Raw genomic sequence first — 10,071 nt, 5'->3', positions numbered from 1 at the left:
ATGTTTATATGTATAAATATATATATTTTTAATTCCTTTCTTAGAGAAAAATAAGAATGAGCATTTTCCAATTTTTCTGTAACCCAAAACCCCCATCAGTCTCCAAATTGCCGTCTTCAAGCTGTGAGGGCCTCAGACATGGTCTCTTCCACGCTGGATCTCCAGGGCCTTCCAGGCTGTGAGGGCCTCAGACATGGTCTCTTCCACGCTGGATCTCCAGGGCCTACTGAGCTAAATGGTAGAGCTGCCGCTTTCAAGAAGCGGGACTCTAACCCGGACGCTTATAAGAAATCCTGCTATGCCCTCCGACGAACCATCAAACAGGCAAAGAGTCAATACCGGACTAAGATTGAATCGTACTACACTGGCTCTGACACTCGTCGGATGTGGCAGGGCTTGAAAATTATTACAGACTACAAAAGGAAGCACAGCCGCGAGCTTCCCAGTGACACAAGCCTACCAGACGAGCTAAACCACTTCTATGCTCGCTTCGAGGCAAGCAACACTGAAGCATGCATGAGAGCACCAGCTGTTCCAGATGACTGTGTGATCACGCTCTCCGTAGCCGATGTGAGTAAGACTTTTAAGCAGGTCAACATTCACAAGGCCGCAGGGCCAGACGGATTACCAGGATGTGTACTGCGAGCATGTGTTGACCGACTGGCAAGTGTCTTCACTGACATTTTCAACATGTTCATTTACATTTACATTACATTTTAGTCATTTAGCAGACGCTCTTAACCAGAGCGACTTACAGGAGCAATTAGGGTTAAGTGCCTTGCTCAAGGGCACATTAACGTCATTTAGCAGACGCTCTTAGCCAGAGCGACTCACAAATTGGTGCGTTCACCCTATAGCCAGTGGGATAACCACTTTACAAAGTTCCTGACTGAGTCTGTAATACCAACATGTTTCAAGCAGACCACCATAGTCCCTATGTTCCTGACGGGCCGCCCCCAGGTGGTAAGGGTAGGTAACAACACATCTGCCACGCTGATCCTCAACACGGGGGCCCCTCAGGGGTGCGTGCTCAGTCCCCTCTTGTACTCCCTGTTCACCCATGACTGCATGGCCAGGCACGACTCCAACACCATCAATACGTTTACTGACGATACAACAGTGGTAGGCCTGATCACCGACAACGATGAGACAGCCTATAGGGAGGAGGTCCGTGACCTGGCCGTGTGGTGCCAGGATAACAACCTCTCCCTCAACGTGATCAAGACAAAGGAGATGATTTTGGACTACAGGGGAAAAAAAGAGGACTGAGCACGCCCCCATTTTTATCGACGGGGCTGTAGTGTAACAGGTTGAGAGCTTCAAGTTCCTTGGTGTCCACATCACCAACGAACTATCATGGTCCAAACACACCAAGACAGTCGTGAAGAGGGCACGACAAAACCTATTCCCCCTCAGGAGACTGAAAAGATTTGGCATGGGTCCTCAGATCCTCAAAAAGTTATACAGCTGCACCATTGAGAGCATCCTGACTGGTTGCCTCACCGCCTGGTATGGCAACTGCTCGGCCTCCGACCGCAAGGCACTACAGAGGGTAGTGCGTACGGCCCAGTACATCACTGGGGCCAAGCTTCCTGCCATCCAGGACCTCTATACCAGGCGGTGTCAGAGGAAGGCCCTCAAAATTGACATAGACTGTTCTCTCTGCTGCCGCACGGCAAGCGGTACCGGAGCGCCAAGTCTAGGTCCAAAAGGCTTCTCAACAGCTTCTACCTTCAAGCCATAAGACTCCTGAACAGCTAATCATGGCTACCCAGACTATTTGCACTGCCTCTCCCCCACCCCATCTTTTTACGCTGCTGTTACTCTGTTAATTATTTATGCTTAGTCACTTTAACTCTACCCACATGTACATATTACCTCAATTACCTCGACTAGCCGGTGCCCCCGCACATTGACTCTGCACCGGTACCCCCCTGTATATAGCCTCCCTACTGTTATTTTATTTTACTGCTGCTCTTTAGTTATTTGCTTTTATTTTTTTTACTTAACACTTTTAATTTTTTTTTATCTTTAAAAAAGGCATTGTTGGTTAAGGGCTTGTAAGTAGAATTTCACTGTACACCTGTTGTATTCGGTGCATGTGGCAAATCAAATTTGATTTGATTTGATACAGAGCCATGGCTACATGGAGCTATATTCCACATCAAGTAACTCACACAAGCAGTAGAATCAGATTTAAAAATAGATAAAAATACACCTTATGGAACAGCGAGGACTGTGAAGTCACACACACAGGTACAAACACGTACACCTTGATTGTGTATTATAGTAGAGTAGTGGACTGAGGGCACACACAATGTATTGTGAAATCTGTTGTAAAATGTATTTTAATGTTTAACATTTTTATTATGTAAGTGTCAAGGCAGCAGCTAGTGAGGATCTATAATAAATACAAATACAAAATACAGCACTCTGTAGGGTAGCACCATGGTGTAGCCAGAGGACAGCTACTTTCCGTCCTCCTCTGGCTATATTGACTTCAATACAAAACCAAGGAGGCTTGTGGTTCTCACCCCTTTCCATAGACTTACACAGTAATTATTACAACTTCCGGAAGATGTCCTTCAACCTATCAGAGCTCTTGCAGCATAAAGTGACATGTTGTCCACCCAATCAAAGAATCAGAGAATGAATTTAGGACTGAAAGCAAAAACTACAGCTAGCTAGCACTCCAGTGCATAAAATGTGGTGAGTAGTTGACTCAAAGAGAGAGAAAGACAATAGTTTAACAGTTTTGAACACATTCATTTCTTCCAAAATTAAGAAGCAGCAGAGAGATATATTTAGTTGTATTTTTTTCACTTTCATTTAGCTAACTAATGCAGCTAATTTCGCCAACTCAACAACCTGACTCAAACAGAGAGGAATGATATTTTATGTTAGCTAGCTGGCTAAGGCTATCCAACACTCCAACTCTTCCAAGTCAAGGTAAGCTTTCAGTTTTCATTTTTTTTAACCACCGGTGTAACTGCTAAATTGTTTACTGTACACTGTACTGCATGGATTGGATTGTGGGTTTACTAACGAGTTTGTTGACTATGGCATTAGCTAATATGGTGTAGGCTGTGTGTAGCGGTTATGGTATGAGGTTTGGCTTGGAGAGTTTTTTTGCATGGTCACAGACAGCTGTTGGGTTGTGCACTGAAGTCCACAAGCGATGGGAAAAGGTGAGAGGTGGAGAGCGTGTAGATGCAAGAAGGAATTATAGGACAAGCAAAGTGATGATGCTGTATGTGGCTGCTATGAAAGTGAACTGTGTGTGAGGGTGATCAGAGGGGTATTCATTCATTCCACCGATTCTGTTGCAAAACGTTTCTTAAATGGAACAAAATAGGGAGGGGCTTAACTTATTTTTTCCAATAGAAACTCTAATTTGGTTTAATGATTACACCCTAAATCAGCTAGATGCAGGCAAGAGTGTGCAAGGCAGTATTGAATGTGTCACTGTCTGTCACTTTGATTACTCAAATTTGTCTCTCGACTTGTTATAAACTTCCATTCATAGGCTAGGTTGTAGCAACCTCATGATGGGCATAGGGCAAATTGGAGTATCATGTAGTAGCCTAAACCTATGGATGCTACATTGAGCTGGGTGAATGGAATATGGATGACAGTAATAGATATAAGGCCATGTAATAGAAATCGTCCTCCCTAATCTAAAACGGCACCAACCGCCACTGATACTGTCGTTACGTCCAATATACCTGTACCCAGGTAACTAGATATATCACTAACTTCTAGCCATTATATCATATTTATGTAAATGTACATGTACATGATACATATCAATATGATATCATATACCTCAGTCTCAATGATAGTATGATGCTAAACAATGCTGAATAACCAAGCTCTTCCTGTCTTCTCTCCTGCTCGAGCCGTGTTGTCTGAGCAGACTGGTGGAGGAGAGGATAGGGGGATGGTGTCATTCAGGTCCTAGGATCAATAACAGTATTGATTATCATTAATCACTGATCGATCAGGACGAGATCAGAGCCCTGAAGAAACATGGAGACAGAGACATTATTATACTTTATTATTAAATCACTTATTTTTACATCAACACAGACATTCTTCATGCAGTACATTTATCTTCCATTATGTTCAGACACGTTCTAAATGTTTTATATAGTATAAAGTATACAGATAATAGACCGTAATACTATAATAGCAGATCGCTGTTTCTGACATATCAGAGAGGACTGCTATCCAGTCAGCACTCACCTCTGTCATCATGAAGTGCTTTGAGAGACTAGTCAAGGATCATATCACCTCCACCTTACCTGCCACACTAGACCCACTTCAATTTGCTTACTGCCTCAATAGATCCACAGACGATGCAATCGCCGTCACACTGCACACTGCCCTATCCCATCTGGACAAGAGGAATACCTATGTAAGAATGCTGTTCATTGACTATAGGTCAGCATTCAACACCATAGTACCCTCCAAGCTCATCATTAAGCTCGAGGCCCTGGGTCTGAACCCCGCCCTGTGCAACTGGGTCCTGGACTTCCTGACGGGCCGCCCCCAGGTGGTGAAGGTAGGAAACAACATCTCCACTTCGCTGATCCTCAACACTGGGGCCCCACAAGGGTGCGTGCTCAGCCTTCTCCTGTACTCCCTGTTCACCCATGACTGTGTGGCCAAGCACGCCTCCAACTCAATCATCAAGTTTGCAGATGACACAACAGTAGTAGGCTTGATTACCAACAATGATGAGACCGCCTACAGGGAGGAGGTGAGGGCTCTCGGAGTGTGGTGCCAGGAAAATAACCTCTCACTCAACATCAACAAAACAAAGGAGATGATCGTGGACTTCAGGAAACAGCAGTGGAGAAGGTGGAAAGCTTCAAGTTCCTCGGCGTACACATCACTGACAAACTGAAATGGTCCACCCACGCAGACAGTGTGGTGAAGAAGGCGCAACAGAGCCTCTTCAACCTCAGGAGGCTGAAGTAATTTGGCTTTGCACCTAAAACCCTCACAAAATTTTACTGATGCACAATTGAGAGCATCCTGTCGGGCTGTATCACTGCCTGGTACGGCAACTGCACCGCCCGCAACCGCAGGGCTCTCCAGAGGGTGGTGCGGTCTGCCCAACGCATCACCGGGGGCAAACTACCAGCCCTCCAGGACACCTACAGCACCCGATGTCACAGGAAGGCCAAAAAGTTCATCAAGGACAACAACCACCCGAGCCACTGCCTGTTCACCCCGCTATCATCCAGAAGGCATCAAAGCTGGGACCGAGAGACTGAAAAACAGCTTCTATCTCAAGGCCATCAGACTGTTAAATAGCCTTCACTAGCACATTAGAGGCTGCTGCCTATATACATAGATTAGAAATCACTGGCCACTTTAATAAATGGAACACTAGTCCCTTTAATAATGTTTACATATCTTGCACTACTCATCTCATATGTATATACTGCATTCTATTCTATAATATTCTACTGTATCTTAGTCTCTGTGGTTGTAGGACGTGTAGATGGGGTTGTAGGATGTGTAGATGTGGTTGTAGGACGTGTAGATGGGGTTGTAGGACGTGTAGATGGGGTTGTAGGACGTGTAGATGGGGTTGTAGGATGTGTAGATGGGGTTGTAGGACGTGTAGATGGGGTTGTAGGACGTGTAGATGGGGTTGTAGGACGTGTAGATGGGGTTGCAGGACGTGTAGATGGGGTTGTAGGATGTGTAGATGGGGTTGTAGGATGTGTAGATGGGGTTGTAGGATGTGTAGATGTGGTTGTAGGACGTGTAGATGGGGTTGTAGGATGTGTAGATGGGGTTGTAGGACATGTAGATGGGGTTGTAGGATGTGTAGATGGGGTTGTAGGACGTGTAGATGGGGTTGTAGGACGTGTAGATGGGGTTGTAGGATGTGTAGATGGGGTTGTAGGATGTGTAGATGGGGTTGTAGGATGTGTAGATGGGGTTGTAGGATGTGTAGATGGGGTTGTAGGACGTGTAGATGGGGTTGTAGGATGTGTAGATGTGGTTGTAGGATGTGTAGATGGGGTTGTAGGACGTGTAGATGGGGTTGTAGGACGTGTAGATGGGGTTGTAGGATGTGTAGATGGGGTTGCAGGATGTGTAAATGGGGTTGTAGGACGTGTAGATGTGGTTGTAGGATGTGTAGATGGGGTTGTAGGACGTGTAGATGGGGTTGTAGGACGTGTAGATGGGGTTGCAGGACGTGTAGATGTGGTTGTAGGACGTGTAGATGGGGTTGTAGGACGTGTAGATGGGGTTGTAGGATGTGTAGATGGGGTTGCAGGATGTGTAGATGGGGTTGTAGGACGTGTAGATGGGGTTGTAGGACGTGTAGATGGGGTTGTAGGACGTGTAGATGGGGTTGTAGGACGTGTAGATGGGGTTGTAGGACGTGTAGATGGGGTTGTAGGACGTGTAGATGGGGTTGTAGGACGTGTAGATGGGGTTGTAGGACGTGTAGATGGGGTTGTAGGACGTGTAGATGGGGATGTAGGATGTGTAGATGGGGTTGTAGGATGTGTAGATGGGGTTGTAGGACGTGTAGATGGGGTTGTAGGACGTGTAGATGGGGTTGTAGGATGTGTAGATGGGGTTGTAGGACGTGTAGATGGGGATGTAGGATGTGTAGATGGGGTTGTAGGATGTGTAGATGGGGTTGTAGGATGTGTAGATGGGGTTGTAGGACGTGTAGATGGGGTTGTAGGACGTGTAGATGGGGTTGTAGGACGTGTAGATGGGGTTGTAGGACGTGTAGATGGGGTTGCAGGACGTGTAGATGGGGTTGTAGGATGTGTAGATGGGGTTGTAGGACGTGTAGATGGGGTTGTAGGACGTGTAGATGGGGTTGTAGGACGTGTAGATGGGGTTGTAGGACGTGTAGATGGGGTTGTAGGACGTGTAGATGGGGTTGCAGGATGTGTAGATGGGGTTGTAGGACGTGTAGATGGGGTTGTAGGACGTGTAGATGGGGTTGTAGGACGTGTAGATGGGGTTGCAGGATGTGTAGATGGGGTTGTAGGACGTGTAGATGGGGTTGTAGGACGTGTAGATGGGGTTGTAGGATGTGTAGATGTGGTTGTAGGATGTGTAGATGTGGTTGTAGGACGTGTAGATGGGGTTGTAGGACGTGTAGATGGGGTTGTAGGACGTGTAGATGGGGTTGTAGGACGTGTAGATGGGGTTGTAGGATGTGTAGATGGGGTTGTAGGACGTGTAGATGGGGTTGTAGGACGTGTAGATGGGGTTGTAGGACGTGTAGATGGGGTTGTAGGATGTGTAGATGTGGTTGTAGGACGTGTAGATGGGGTTGCAGGATGTGTAGATGTGGTTGTAGGATGTGTAGATGGGGTTGTAGAACGTGTAGATGGGGTTGCAGGACGTGTAGATGGGGTTGTAGGATGTGTAGATGGGGTTGTAGGATGTGTAGATGGGGTTGTAGGATGTGTAGATGGGGTTGTAGGATGTGTAGATGGGGTTGTAGGATGTGTAGATGGGGTTGTAGGACGTGTAGATGGGGTTGTAGGATGTGTAGATGGGGTTGTAGGATGTGTAGATGGGGTTGTAGGATGTGTAGATGGGGTTGTAGGATGTGTAGATGGGGTTGTAGGATGTGTAGATGGGGTTGTAGGATGTGTAGATGGGGTTGCAGGATGTGTAGATGGGGTTGCAGGATGTGTAGATGGGGTTGTAGGACGTGTAGATGTGGTTGTAGGACGTGTATATGGGGTTGCAGGACGTGTAGATGGGGTTGTAGGACGTGTAGATGGGGTTGTAGGACGTGTAGATGGGGTTGTAGGACGTGTAGATGGGGTTGTAGGACGTGTAGATGGGGTTGTAGGACGTGTAGATGGTGTTGTAGGACGTGTAGATGGGGTTGTAGGACGTGTAGATGGGGTTGTAGGACGTGTAGATGGGGTTGTAGGACGTGTAGATGGGGTTGTAGGACGTGTAGATGGGGTTGTAGGACGTGTAGATGGGGTTGTAGGACGTGTAGATGGGGTTGTAGGATGTGTAGATGGGGTTGTAGGACGTGTAGATGGGGTTGCAGGATGTGTAGATGGGGTTGTAGGATGTGTAGATGGGGTTGTAGGACGTGTAGATGGGGTTGTAGGAGGTGTAGATGGGGTTGTAGGACGTGTAGATGGGGTTGTAGGACGTGTAGATGGGGTTGTAGGACGTGTAGATGGGGTTGTAGGACGTGTAGATGGGGTTGTAGGATGTGTAGATGGGGTTGTAGGACGTGTAGATGGGGTTGTAGGACGTGTAGATGGGGTTGTAGGACGTGTAGATGGGGTTGTAGGACGTGTAGATGGGGTTGCAGGACGTGTAGATGGGGTTGTAGGACGTGTAGATGGGGTTGTAGGACGTGTAGATGGGGTTGTAGGACGTGTAGATGGGGTTGCAGGATGTGTAGATGGGGTTGTAGGACGTGTAAATGGGGTTGTAGGACGTGTAGATGGGGTTGTAGGATGTGTAGATGTGGTTGTAGGATGTGTAGATGTGGTTGTAGGACGTGTAGATGGGGTTGTAGGACGTGTAGATGGGGTTGTAGGATGTGTAGATGGGGTTGTAGGATGTGTAGATGGGGTTGTAGGATGTGTAGATGGGGTTGTAGGATGTGTAGATGGGGTTGTAGGACGTGTAGATGGGGTTGTAGGATGTGTAGATGGGGTTGTAGGATGTGTAGATGGGGTTGTAGGATGTGTAGATGGGGTTGTAGGATGTGTAGATGGGGTTGCAGGATGTGTAGATGGGGTTGTAGGACGTGTAGATTTGGTTGTAGGACGTGTAGATGGGGTTGTAGGACGTGTAGATGGGGTTGTAGGACGTGTAGATGGGGTTGCAGGACGTGTAGATGGGGTTGTAGGATGTGTAGATGGGGTTGCAGGATGTGTAGATGGGGTTGTAGTTGTAGTCAGGGTGTGGGGGTGTAGATGGGGATGTAGGACGTGTAGATGGGGTTACAGGACGTGTAGATGTAGTTGTATGATGTGTAGATGGGGTTGTAGGACGTGTAGATGGGGTTGTAGGACGTGTAGATGGGGTTGTAGGATGTGTAGATGGGGTTGCAGGATGTGTAGATGGGGTTGTAGTTGTAGTCAGGGTGTGGGGGTGTAGATGGGGATGTAGTTGTAGTCAGGGTGTGGGGGTGTAGATGGGGATGTAGTTGTAGTCAGGGTGTGGGGGTGTAGATGGGGATGTAGTTGTAGTCAGGGTGTGGGGGTGTACATTTTACATTTACATTTTAGTCATTTAGCAGACGCTCTTAACCAGAGCGACTTACAGGAGCAACCAGGGTCAAGTGCCTTGCTCAAGGGCACATTAACGTCATTTAGCAGACGCTCTTAGCCAGAGCGACTCACAAATTGGTGCGTTCACCCTATAGCCAGTGGGATAACCACTTTACAATTTGGGGGGGGGGGGGGGGGGGGGGGGGTTAGAAGGAATACTTTATCCTATCCCAGGTATTCCTTAAAGAGGTGGGGTTTCAAATGTCTCCGGAAGGTGGTGAGTGACTCCGCTGTCCTGGCGTCGTGAGGGAGCTTGTTCCACCATTGGGGTGCCAGAGCAGCGAACAGTTTTGACTGGGCTGAGCGGGAGCTATGCTTCCGCAGAGGAAGGGGAGCCAGCAGGCCAGAGGTGGATGAACGCAATGTCCTCGTTTGGGTGTAGGGACTGATCAGAGCCTGAAGGTACAGAGGTGCCGTTCCCCTCACTGCTCCATAGGCAAGCACCATGGTCTTGTAGCGGATGCGAGCTTCAACTGGAAGCCAGTGGAGTGTGCGGAGGAGGGGGGTGACGTGAGAGAACTTGGGAAGGTTGAACACCAGACGGGCTGCGGCATTCTGGATGAGTTGTAGGGGTTTGTAGTTGTAGTCAGTGTGTGGGGGTGTAGTTGTAGTCAGGGTGTGGGGGTGTAGATGGGGATGTAGTTGTAGTCAGGGTGTGGGGGTGTAGATGGGGATGTAGTTGTAGTCAGGGTGTGGGGGTGTAGATGGGGATGTAGTTGTAGTCAGGGTGTGGGGGTGTAGATGGGGATGTAGTTGTAGTCAG

The sequence above is a fragment of the Coregonus lavaretus genome (genome assembly GCF_964263955.1).
Source record: "Coregonus lavaretus genome assembly, contig: HAP1_SCAFFOLD_468, whole genome shotgun sequence".
Classification (NCBI taxonomy): Eukaryota; Metazoa; Chordata; class Actinopteri; order Salmoniformes; family Salmonidae; genus Coregonus; species Coregonus lavaretus.
This window is presented reverse-complemented; position numbering follows the sequence as displayed.